Genomic DNA, 11,828 nt, shown 5'->3' on the forward strand with positions numbered 1-11,828 from the left:
TTCAATCTTATTTTAGGTCTTTCTGCCAGAACATCATACATTTGTAAAGTTATTGTTCCTAATTTATTAGGCAAGCAATACAATGTTTTAATGCTGTTGTGGTTTTGCTCTGTTATTATTCTGTTTCATCATTGATACCTATAATTTTTGTGTGTGTGTGTGTGTGAGTGTGGCATATTGAGTTCCTGTTGGGTTTTCATTGTTGGTGGGAAAGTAACTTTTTCCTTTTTATTTTATGAGAAGAGTTTTGACAAATTCACAGTTTATTGTTCACTGAATTTTTGATATCTATGTCTCTTAATGTTCCCTTTTATTTGATATTTGTGGCTCAATTGATCCTTTTTAATGTTTGGCTTATAAAAAACTTCTTTAAAGATAATGTTTTTAATCTCTCTCAAAGATTCAGACAAATATGTAGCCAAATATTTTCAAAACTCCAGTGTGAATGTTCAGTTATTTATTTGTAGTTGGTTGTATTTTGATTAGAGTAATGGTTATTAGTTCATCTCACACACACAATCTTGCAGTAGTATTTTTCATTTTTATTACATAGTGTTTTTTTACATTTTAATTTTAAAACCAACCTTTCACGATTTGCATTTATTCATATGCTGCGCATAACCTATCCCCTCTCTCATCTGTCTTTCTTCCCACTGTCACTCTCTCATATGCAGACCCAACACAGTAATACCCTGCAAGGGCATGACTATGTCTGCCATCTCCGACCCGACATCAGTATCAGACCATTCTCTATTGGTAATTTTTAATTAATCTATGACTAATTTCTTTTCCTATTGTCCATAATTATGTTTGCTGTCAATTTTGGAATTTTGATTCCTAACCCTTTTTCCTCTATTCTATTTTTTGGTTGAAGTGAAGCAAGCACCCTAGAAGTTCAAATACTACCACCTAAGTTGTTATTAGGGTATGGGTATTGTAAAGCATGGAGAGACAGAATAGAGGGCTGTCTCCACCAGCCTACAGCCACTGTTAGACAGTGGAATATTCTTTTCTATGATAAAAGTTCATAACCAAGTAAGTATGCTATTCATAAATTACCATTGTTTCTTTCCTTTCTTATATATATATGTTAGGTTCTAAATGTTTAGAACAATTGGCAAATTGTGAACACAAACTTGTCTAGATATAGATCTTAGAGTCTATAGGTTTTATTAGACAATGCTCAAGGTGATTCAAGTCAAGATTCAAGAACATACAAGCTGCAGGAAGAAGACTTCATATTCTGCCTGGTTCGATCGATCGAAGAACAGGCTCGATCGATCGAAAATCGTATCTGTAGAATTTTAAGTCGGCCCAAACAGCAGCTTAAGCCCAATAAGGATTAGGGTTTCAGATCTAATTCTCCCACTATATAAAGGAAACCCTAAGCCACGTTTTTCAGAGCTTTTTAGAGAGAGAGAAGAGAATGTCTCTTTTGTATCTAGGGTTTTGAACCCAAACCTCTCTAAGGTCTTTGTTGCTCATATTGCTGTTTATGTGAATCTCTTGTGAGATCTTTGAGGAGCTTTCCTTCACATAAACTTAGGGTTATCAACATCTTGGTAATCATTCAGTTGCAGATTCAAGAACTTAAAGATACACAAGCGGGGGTGCTTGTACTTGATTGAAGAGTCCAAGAAAGAAGGAGTCCGTGGATTCGGAGCTTGCACGTGGTCGTGTCAGTAAGTTCTACTGGTGGGTAGCATTAGGAAGTCAAGCGGGGAGCTTGTAGTCCTTCTATATGAACTTTGATTCTTTCGCATAGTGGATTCAGGTTTATCTTGAGGATAGCTAGGTCAAATCCTCCCCAGGTTTTTACCGTGTGGTTTCCTAGGTCATCATATCTTGTGTTCATTTATTTTCCGCTGCTTTATTATTTTGATATGATTATTTGATTGCTTTAACCTAGAATTGTATAATTTGACTAAGTAACAACTTGGCTAATTAATCTAGGCTAACCAATCTGGTTGTTTTAAGGGGTCTAAAACTGTTCAAGTGGTATCAGAGCAGGTTGCTCTTTTGTTGGAGATTTCTTAATCTCTGAGCTGATCCTTGACCTCTGTTGTCATGGAGCATGGACACTCTCTGTTTGTTCCTCCTCACTTTGTTGGGAACAACTATGCTTATTGAAAAGTAAGGATGAAAGCATTCCTGAAATCCATTGATAAGAGAGTCTGGAATTCCGTTGAGTACGGATGGGAGAAGCCCACTACTCTTGTGAGTGAGTGGCAAACTTCTGAAAAAGAAGCAGCTGGCTTCAATAGCAAAGCTATGAATGCCATCTTCAATGCTGTTTCCATGGAGGAATTTAAGAGGATCTCTAATGTTGAGGTTGCTTATATTGCTTGGAAAATCCTCCAGACTGTGCATGAAGGTACAAAGGCAGTTAAGATCAATAAATTGCAACAATTGACCTCTAGATTTGAAAGCATTAGAATGTCTGATGACGAATCTTTTGATGAATTCTATGCTAAATTAAATGATATTGTCAATTCTGCTTTTAATTTGGGTGAAGTCTATGATCAACCTAAAATTGTTAGGAAGATACTTAGATCCTTAACTGAAGACTTTAGACCCAAAGTGACTGCCATCACTGAAAGTAAGGATGTGGACTCCATCCCTGTTGATGAGCTTGTAGGATCTCTTCAGTCCTATGAGTCTGACCTACCTAAAGTGAACAAATCCAAATCAATGGCTCTTAAGTTAGTTGATGATGTTGATGGTGGTGGATTTGATGATGAGCTCTCTGTTACAGAGATTGCCTATCTTGCCAAAAATTTCAAAAACTTTCTTAGAAATACCAATAGAAAGGCAAGAAGTACATACACTGCTGAACCTAGAAATTTTAGGAAGAATGATCCCACTAAGGTTAATAACCTTGAAAAACCAAAAGAAAAAGTTGGTCAGTCTTCAAATAATTCTTTGGGTCCTCAGTGTTTTGGTTGTCAAGGGTATGGTCATGTGAAATCTGAATGTCCTACATTCTTAAGGACTAAGGGTAAAGCTATGGCTATAACCCTTAGCGATAATGAGGTTTCCGATGATGAGTCCGGATGTGATGAGGATGGAAACTTCATTACTTTCATTGCTATTGCTGTAGTCAATGAAAGCATATCTGTTGAAGAGAACCCTTCTGATGGGGAACTCTCTGAGGATGTAGATCTTCAAGAGGCTTACAATAAACTCTGCAAAATTGCTGCTAGGGATGCTATGAATGTAGAACTTGGCCTGAAGAAAATTGATTCTCTTGAGCTTGAAAAGAAAAATTTGCTTGTTAAACTATTTGATGCTAATGATCTTTTGAACAATATTAAATCTGAGAACATGCTTTTGCTTGATAAAGTTAAAACTTTGGAACATGATTTATCTGTTGCTAGATCTGCTAGTTCTAAACTTGATCACATGCTGAATGTTCAAAAGTATCCTTCTGATAAATCTGGGTTAGGTTATGTTGAAAGCATCTTCGACTCTGCACCACATTCCACAAATTTTGTTCCTTCTTCTTCTTCTAAACCTTCCGTGAGTGAGGTTGTGAGTGAAACTGTCAAACCACCTGTGAGTGAGGTAGTCAAACCCGTAGAAGTTTCACTTCCTAAGAAGAATAGGGTTGATCTGAGAGAGACTAAACCTACCATTTCTAAGGACAAGATGCATGGTAAACCTGCTTGGGTCTGTCATTTTTGTGGTAAGTCTGGACACATTCGTCCTAACTCTTACAAGCTTCAAGCTGCTAAGAGAGCAAACAAACCAAAAGTGTCTGTGTCACAAGCACAAGATCCTATGGCACTTATTGGTGAATTAGTAAAGGCTTTGAACCTTTATTCCAATCCTGGAGTTGGAAATCACTCGAATGTGAATAAGAACTCCAATGCTCGTAATGCATCTAAAAGGTTTTGGATGCAAAAGACTCGACCTAATTGAGTCTTTTTGACATGGTCCTTGTGCTTCATTGCTCATTCCTCTGTGACCATTGTTCTTTGGTTTTTGTGTTTTCTTTTGTTTTGTTCTAGGATTTGCATTGCATTACATTCATGCATTTCATTCTAGGATTTATTTGTTTCCTCTTTTATTAAAAAAAAAAAAAAGGGAGAAAGCAAAAATTATGTTTGACACTATTTTTCTTGATTTTTGAAAAACAAAGTTGGTCTATCTTTTTACACATATCATGTCTTGTGTATCTTGTTTAACTTTGATGAACTTATTTATTGCACTTGACTAGTTGAAGCTTTGTAGTGCATGTTGTGTAGGAAAGATGTGTATGGTTCTTAATCACTTTGTCTTAATCATGAAGTCACATGCTATTTGACTGACGGACTTGATCCTTTTGAGAAAGGCATAAATAACCATCTCACCACTGTTCACTAGTCAATCATGAACACCTTAGTGCATATCATAAGATTCTGTACTCGAGAAAGTGTAGCACATGCACAAAAAGAACATAAGGTGTTGCCTCAGCTTAATTGCTTAATGATAAAATTGGTGTGTACTATTAGGCTTGATGCCATCTCACATAATTAAAATTGGTGTGTATTATTAGGCTTGATGCCATCTCACATAATAAGAGGCAAAAATGCAAGAAACTTACATGATTGCAAGCTTTTGTTCTAGGAGATGTGGGGGTTATAGGATGTAACTCTTTAGGTGATAGTCTCTTTTAAATTCTATGTGATGGATTATGTAGACTTTGTGATTAATTGCTATTCACATATCACCTCACATGTATCTCAAGCTTTTGCTAGTTGCACACACTACACAAGTTACTTTTTGTTAAACTTGGTACATTTTATTGTGTGTGATCTTGTTGTGGCCATCTAAGATTAAAAGTTCTTTGATTTTAATGCAAAATGTGTATAATGTTTGCACTTTGAGGACAAATTAATTGAAAATCTTGATTTTGGAAGATCTGGGTTAAATTCAAATGTTTTTGAAGAACTTTTCGTCTCATACTCATGCATTTTTTTATAAAACAATGTGCTTTGAGGAGTTTCTGCATTAAAATGCTCTGTTTTTCAAAAAACTGATTTTTCCAGATTTTTGATCGATCGAACCTGTTTTTCGATCAATCGAAATTGCGATTAAAATTTTTGGTCTGAGTCTGCCTGACTCGATTGATGTTCGATCGATACTCGATCGATCGAAATTGAAAAATTTTCAGTTTCTGTTTTTTTGACCAAAATTTTTTTCATGCATCATTTGTGTTTAGGATTCACATGCATTTCATTGATTTTGTATCAATCTTGCATTTTTGCAGTCATATCTCTCATTGTTTTCACACATGCATACACTTTGCTAAATTGGGTACTCAACTTGATTTAAAAATTGATTGATTAATTTTTAAGTTTTGTACATTCTAGTATATGCTATTTCTTATGTGTGAATTGTAGAAAATATTTTTCTTAAGAGATATGATGGATAATCAATGTGCAAATATTTTCTCTACTCATGCAACTGTTTATGGGTCACATAGTGCCATGTTTGCATTTTATTGAAAAGAGAGAATATTTTTTCTTCATGTGTATCCTCACCTTAGTTTTTAACTTTGGTTTGTGTGTTTTTAACTTTGGTCCTACTGGTGAGGATGTTCCTGATCCTGTTGGTGATGCTGTTGCTGCTGCTGTTTTTCCCCCACCTCCTTTATTTTTCCCCAAAACTGTTTTTTCTAAAACTTGTTTTGTTTTTCCTATTTTTGATAGAGGGAGCAAAGTTTTTTTTAACCTGTGTTGTTCATAGGGGGAGCTGTCTCTATTTTCTATAGAGTTGATTTGTTTTGTGTCCCCTTCTTTCTCTATTTTCTCTTATCCTTTATTGAGTATTTGACTGTTTACTCTTTGTATGAGTTGTCTTTGTCAATACGTGACAAAAAGGGGGAGAAATAGTTGATATGTGGGAATCTTTGTGGAAAATTCAAGAATGTTTTGTTTAAGGGGAGTTAATATTGTTTTTGATGTATCTAACTTAGGGGGAGAGTTAGTTTGCATATTTGTTGATTAACTGTTTTTCTGTCACACATGCGTTTATGCGTTTGTTTAGTGTTTCAGGAAATATACAGGTTGATTCAATTGAGCTGCTGTCTACACTTGCAACTGATGGATAGTAGTTAAGATTGGATTTGTTGTAATGAGCATTTTATTGTATTGGGTTGTTCTTGTATTTGAGCATTTCATTCTGTATGGAAGTTTTGTCACGAATTGCCAAAGGGGGAGATTGTTAGGTTCTAAATGTTTAGAACAATTGGCAAATCGTGAACACAAACTTGTCTAGATATAGATCTTAGAGTCTATAGGTTTTATTAGACAATGCTCAAGGTGATTCAAGTCAAGATTCAAGAACATACAAGCTGCAGGAAGAAGACTTCATATTTTGCCTGGTTCGATCGATCGAAGAACAGGCTCGATCGATCGAAAATCGTATCTGCAGAATTTTAAGTAATGCGTTTATGCGTTTGTTTAGTGTTTCAGGAAATATACAGGTTGATTCAATTGAGCTGCTGTCTACACTTGCAACTGATGGATAGTAGTTAAGATTGGATTTGTTGTAATGAGCATTTTATTGTATTGGGTTGTTCTTGTATTTGAGCATTTCATTCTGTATGGAAGTTTTGTCACGAATTGCCAAAGGGGGAGATTGTTAGGTTCTAAATGTTTAGAACAATTGGCAAATCGTGAACACAAACTTGTCTAGATATAGATCTTAGAGTCTATAGGTTTTATTAGACAATGCTCAAGGTGATTCAAGTCAAGATTCAAGAACATACAAGCTGCAGGAAGAAGACTTCATATTTTGCCTGGTTCGATCGATCGAAGAACAGGCTCGATCGATCGAAAATCGTATCTGCAGAATTTTAAGTTGGCCCAAACAGCAGCTTAAGCCCAATAAGGATTAGGGTTTCAGATCTAATTCTCTCACTATATAAAGGAAACCCTAAGCCACGTTTTCCAGAGATTTTTAGAGAGAGAGAAGAGAGTGTCTTTTTTGTATCTAGGGTTTTGTACCCAAACCTCTCTAAGGTCTTTGTTGCTCATATTGCTGTTTATGTGAATCTCTTGTGAGATCTTTGAGGAGCTTTCCTTCACATAAACTTAGGGTTATCAACATCTTGGTAATCATTCAGTTGCAGATTCAAGAACTTAAAGATACACAAGCGGGGGTGCTTGTACTTGATTGAAGAGTCCAAGAAAGAAGGAGTTCGTGGATTCGGAGCTTACACGTGGTCGTGTCAGTAAGTTCTATTGGTGGGTAGCATTAGGAAGTCAAGCGGGGAGCTTGTAGTCCTTCTGTATGAACTTTGATTCTTTCGCATAGTGGATTCAGGTTTACCTTGAGGATAGCTAGGTCAAATCCTCCCCAGGTTTTTACCGTGTGGTTTCCAAGGTCATCATATCTTGTGTTCATTTATTTTCCGCTGCTTTATTATTTTGATATGATTATTTGATTGCTTTAACCTAGAATTGCATAAGTTGACTAAGTAACAACTTGGCTAATTAATCTAGGCTAACCAATCTGGTTGTTTTAAGGGGTCTAAATTTCCAACAATATATATATATATATATTAAAGTTTAGGTAGTTTCTCTTTACCTATGTGCTTGACATTTTCTTTCTTAATCTTCTTCTTCTATTTTGTTTAGAATTGGTTTTTGTGGAATTGCATAATCTGGTGTATTCAGTATTCTTTTCCATTGCCAACATTAATGTTGAAGCAGTTTAAGAAACCAAAAGGCAAAGAAAAATCTATAGAGGTATTCCCTAGAATTTTTATATTTTTCTTCTGGGTTTTAATTTCCTATTCTTTGAGGATTTTTCTGTTTAGTTGGATATAAAGTTTCGTATTTTTATATTCTTCTTATGGTTTTAATTTCATGTATTCTTTGAGAGATGAATGGCCCTTGACGTAAATTATACTAAATTTGCTTAAAAATTTAGACGACATTTAATTTAAAGTAGAATTATAAGTTCAGTTGTTTGATGCAAGGTGTTTTACTTTGCCATCTGTCTTCTATTGTTGTGTGAAATTATTATAGTGAGCAAAAAATAATCTCTTTTTCTTGATTTTCCTATGCACATACATTATATTAAATGAATTAGGAAAAAAAAAAAATCTGTTTTTGCCCCCTTCTCAATACTTTTTCCCTTAGAACTTGGTTAACAATGATAAACCATGCATTTTATTCGTTATATTTATGCAACTTCATTCATTTTTTTTTTTTTTTATGTTTGCAGTATTAGGTGAAGATATGTGAGTTTCATATTACCATTAAAGTAGAGTGAGGATTCTACAAATAGAACAATATTTGAATTTCAAATCCATTTTCTCTACTTTAGGTTTATGGGAAATTGGGATGACTTTATTTATGAAAATTTTGGCTTCAGTTCTACAGAGTTTGTCTCATAATGAATTGTTAGACCAAAATATCCCACTCATCTTGCTAGACCTAATAGTCAAACACAACAAGGAATTGTCATAAACTTATTATGATTGCATATTATCAAAGAAATGTGACTGGAAACACTTTTTTTAATAAGACGACTGGAAACACTTATAATATAACAAGATGTTAGTTTTATGAATGTCTTTAGCTACTTGAATCCTGTCAAATGCAAACTTACATTTAAAACATACTAGGCATACTGTTGAAATAATTAAGGTGGAAGTTTTATTTTGGGTTTGAAACAGTCTGATCTATGCAGATATTCTTTGACTCTAATTTTCCCCCTAATAATAAAGCAACATTTTTGCATGTGTAAATTTTAGGTTATTTATAAGTTTGATATGAGTGGGAGGTTTAAAATTTTAGAACTTTTACCCTGGTCTTTTCATAATTTTTCTTGGAGTCAAAGTGGTATGTAGTTAGTTTTGAGGATAAATTATGATGGATAAGAATTTAGATTAGTGTTTGTAGCACCCTTCATCAGCTCAGTGAGTAAACTTAGGGATGATTAACAAATTTTCTAAATTAGTGTTTGGATGGTTAACACATTTTCCAGGTTCCATTATTTCAAAGGATTTTATATTGATGTGTCCATTTTGACCTTTAGAGGGATCATAAAATAATTAGTCAAAGAATCAAAAGAATTGAGTGTAGACAGTATTATAGAAAGAGAGTGCCTTCTAGTTTTCTTTTCTTCTATTTATTTTCATGTCTCTTTCTTGGGGGAAAAAAGTGTGAGGAAATTCTGGGAATTGCTCATTCAATTCAGTGACACTCCATTAGTTATTTAGACATTCAAAGATAGAAAAATGCTAAAGCTACTACCAATTTTCCACAAAAGCTTACAATTGACATGGCAATGAATATGTTTGGTGTTACATTAATAAGATAATAAATTCCTAAATTGCTTAGTTGTTTGTTTAAAAGTTGGCACATCAATTTGTAAGGACTCTATAATAAAATTTGCAACAATTGTAACATCACTCTGAGGGATACATTATTAGTGGGTAGCAGGAGTGAACCCACATTATTTAGTTCAAATCTGCCCTTCGCTCTCAACCTGGTACCAAACATATCAAAAAATATATATATCTAATCCAATATTAATAGCTTTTTCTTCTGTAAATCTTCAAACGTTAATGAGCCATGGTCTTTCCTCTCTTAGGGCATTCATTTATAAGTAAGCATTTATAATCACAAGTAGATTGTTTGCTTCCCACCAAGAGAGTTTTCTAAAATAAGTGAAAATGCTATCACATGCTGGTATAAATTAATTTTTTTTGTAGTCTGAATCTTTTATATCCTTTTGTAGGGGACTTCATATGAAGTTGTTGATTGCTCCCATGGTAAACAACTCTGGGAACTATGTAAAGAGAAGTATGAACTGCTATGGCTTAAAGGGGGAAACCGCTGTGATTTGGAGCTCAGATTGAGCACAAGATTCTTTCTTCAATATCTGTGCTTAATTTTGGTAGAACCTTACTTTAGCCACTTATAGTAAAGAATTAAGAAATCATTTTTGTAACTGAACATGCATTTGAATAGAAACCAAAAATGTTCATGTATGATTTCTCAGCAAAATCTCAAAATTAGCATTCTTTTTGTCCGCTAACATACAGCTAATAATTTGGTTTATAAACAATATGTTGTGTGTAGTTTTTTGGTTGGTATGTATGTCGTGTTAAAAAAATGCATATATGTTTAGACTTCAATAGGAATTTTTTTTTTTTTTTTAGTTAGTATGGTTTAGTAGGAGTTGTGAAATTGAATTAACCATCTATTGAATGGATAGGGTATGGAGAATATGTCTTAAATTAATGAGGCTGAGAAAATTTGTGTCCTAAAGTAGCTTAAACAAAACTTAGTTTCTTATCAAACTTTGTGGTCTACATGCATTTATAATTTTTTTTTTTTTAGTTTCTTATAAAGCTTCTAAGATACATTTACTTTGTGCAGTATATAAATGTTGGGGTTGAACAAAATCTACAAAGGTCAATATTCATTCCCCACGAAAGGGACATGACAGGCAAAAAAGAGTAGGGAAAAAAAATTTGGCTAATTGGAAGGTAGCAGGAACAAATGAAACGAGTGCAAACAGTATTTTATTTATTTATTTCTTTTTTGGCTGAATGCTAGCAGAGTGTAGTTGTGATCAAAAGTTGAAGAGCTCTCATAGCTCAATAACCAAACTCCTTTAAAACTTGATTTAGGCACTAGAGAAACAGTTAATCTCACTAAAAAAAAAACTATATATACCACCACAGGTTAGGAAATATTGGAATGTTCAGTGTTCACAAGAAACAGTGTTTTATATGTTCCTATTTCGAACTCAAGAAACCAAAGAACTAATAGAATTCTAGGAAGTAATAAGCTATTTATCTTGCAAGTTTGGATCCTTAGCACTCGAATCTCACGAACAGTGTTGCGTGTTTGAATTTCTTGGTGTGATGATGCATCATCATCATCATCATCATCATTATGCAATTATAGAAGGAAGAGATGGGAAGATGTGATCTTAATCTCCAGCCCAACCCAAAATGTGAAGGAATATTAGTTCCATCTTATTGCCTTTTAGGTTACAATTGAAATCCGAGATGAATTTGTATCTTATACTATCCTTTTTAATCCAAGTTGAGGAAGAGATCAGCCGATCATGACACTTTAAAAGAACATTTGTCCCTTTAGTATGTGGTAGAAATGTATTTAAATATTATTTAAAAAAAAATTATTTCTAATAAATTTAAATAAAAAAGTTCCCTGCACATAGTGTGGGTTAAAAGCTAGTTATTATAATAGATGAAACCTGCATTTCCCCCACCCCCATTAAATATGCTACTTATTAGGTTTTGTCTCATCCCATTTTTTTTATAACCTTTTCAGAGTAGGCAATAGTCTTTTGAGATAGCTTTTTGATAGGTAATAGTAGTTAGACTAACTACTGATGGAGGCTGAACTTTTGTAATGGGTATATTAGATGGTGTAAATCTTAGAATAGGCTTGACTCATTTTTTTTGTACATTAAAGTGGTTGTGATGTTATTTCCACTGATGGGACAAGCTGATGATATGTAATTAATTATTCAGACCTCTATTCTTTTGTGGCCAATGATCCTTGTAATTATTGCTTAGAGCTCTGACTTACTTTGAGAGTATATTCAATGAAATTATTATGATAATTCTTAATGTTGGTATTTGATATGATTTATGTGGATTGGATTGTCAAAAAGGAAAATCTACAGGTTCTTTGAGATGTCTTTTTCATGCTTTGGACCCTTTGGGGTTTGGGGTGTGACAATCGAGTTTCAATTAATATCTCACTACTCCGAGTCTTTATTAAAATGTAGCCCGATAATGAAAAAAATCAAGTTTATGCAGTGAAAAACTCGATAATCCAAAAATCGAG

At 33.9% G+C, this 11,828-nt stretch overlaps 1 long non-coding RNA gene across 1 annotated transcript; it reads left to right on the forward strand.

The window, feature by feature from the left end:
• The first annotated feature begins 495 nt into the window (after nt 1-495).
• Nucleotides 496-10,098, forward strand: LOC136065644 (uncharacterized). Its single transcript, XR_010627259.1, has 4 exons — nt 496-756; nt 875-1,035; nt 7,626-7,736; nt 9,739-10,098. It is a non-coding gene; the product is annotated as an uncharacterized LOC136065644 (long non-coding RNA).
• Nucleotides 10,099-11,828: the final 1,730 nt, after the last annotated feature.

This window comes from Quercus suber, unplaced genomic scaffold (assembly GCF_002906115.3).
Source record: "Quercus suber isolate HL8 unplaced genomic scaffold, Cork oak 2.0 scaffold_1063, whole genome shotgun sequence".
Taxonomy (NCBI): domain Eukaryota; kingdom Viridiplantae; phylum Streptophyta; class Magnoliopsida; order Fagales; family Fagaceae; genus Quercus; species Quercus suber.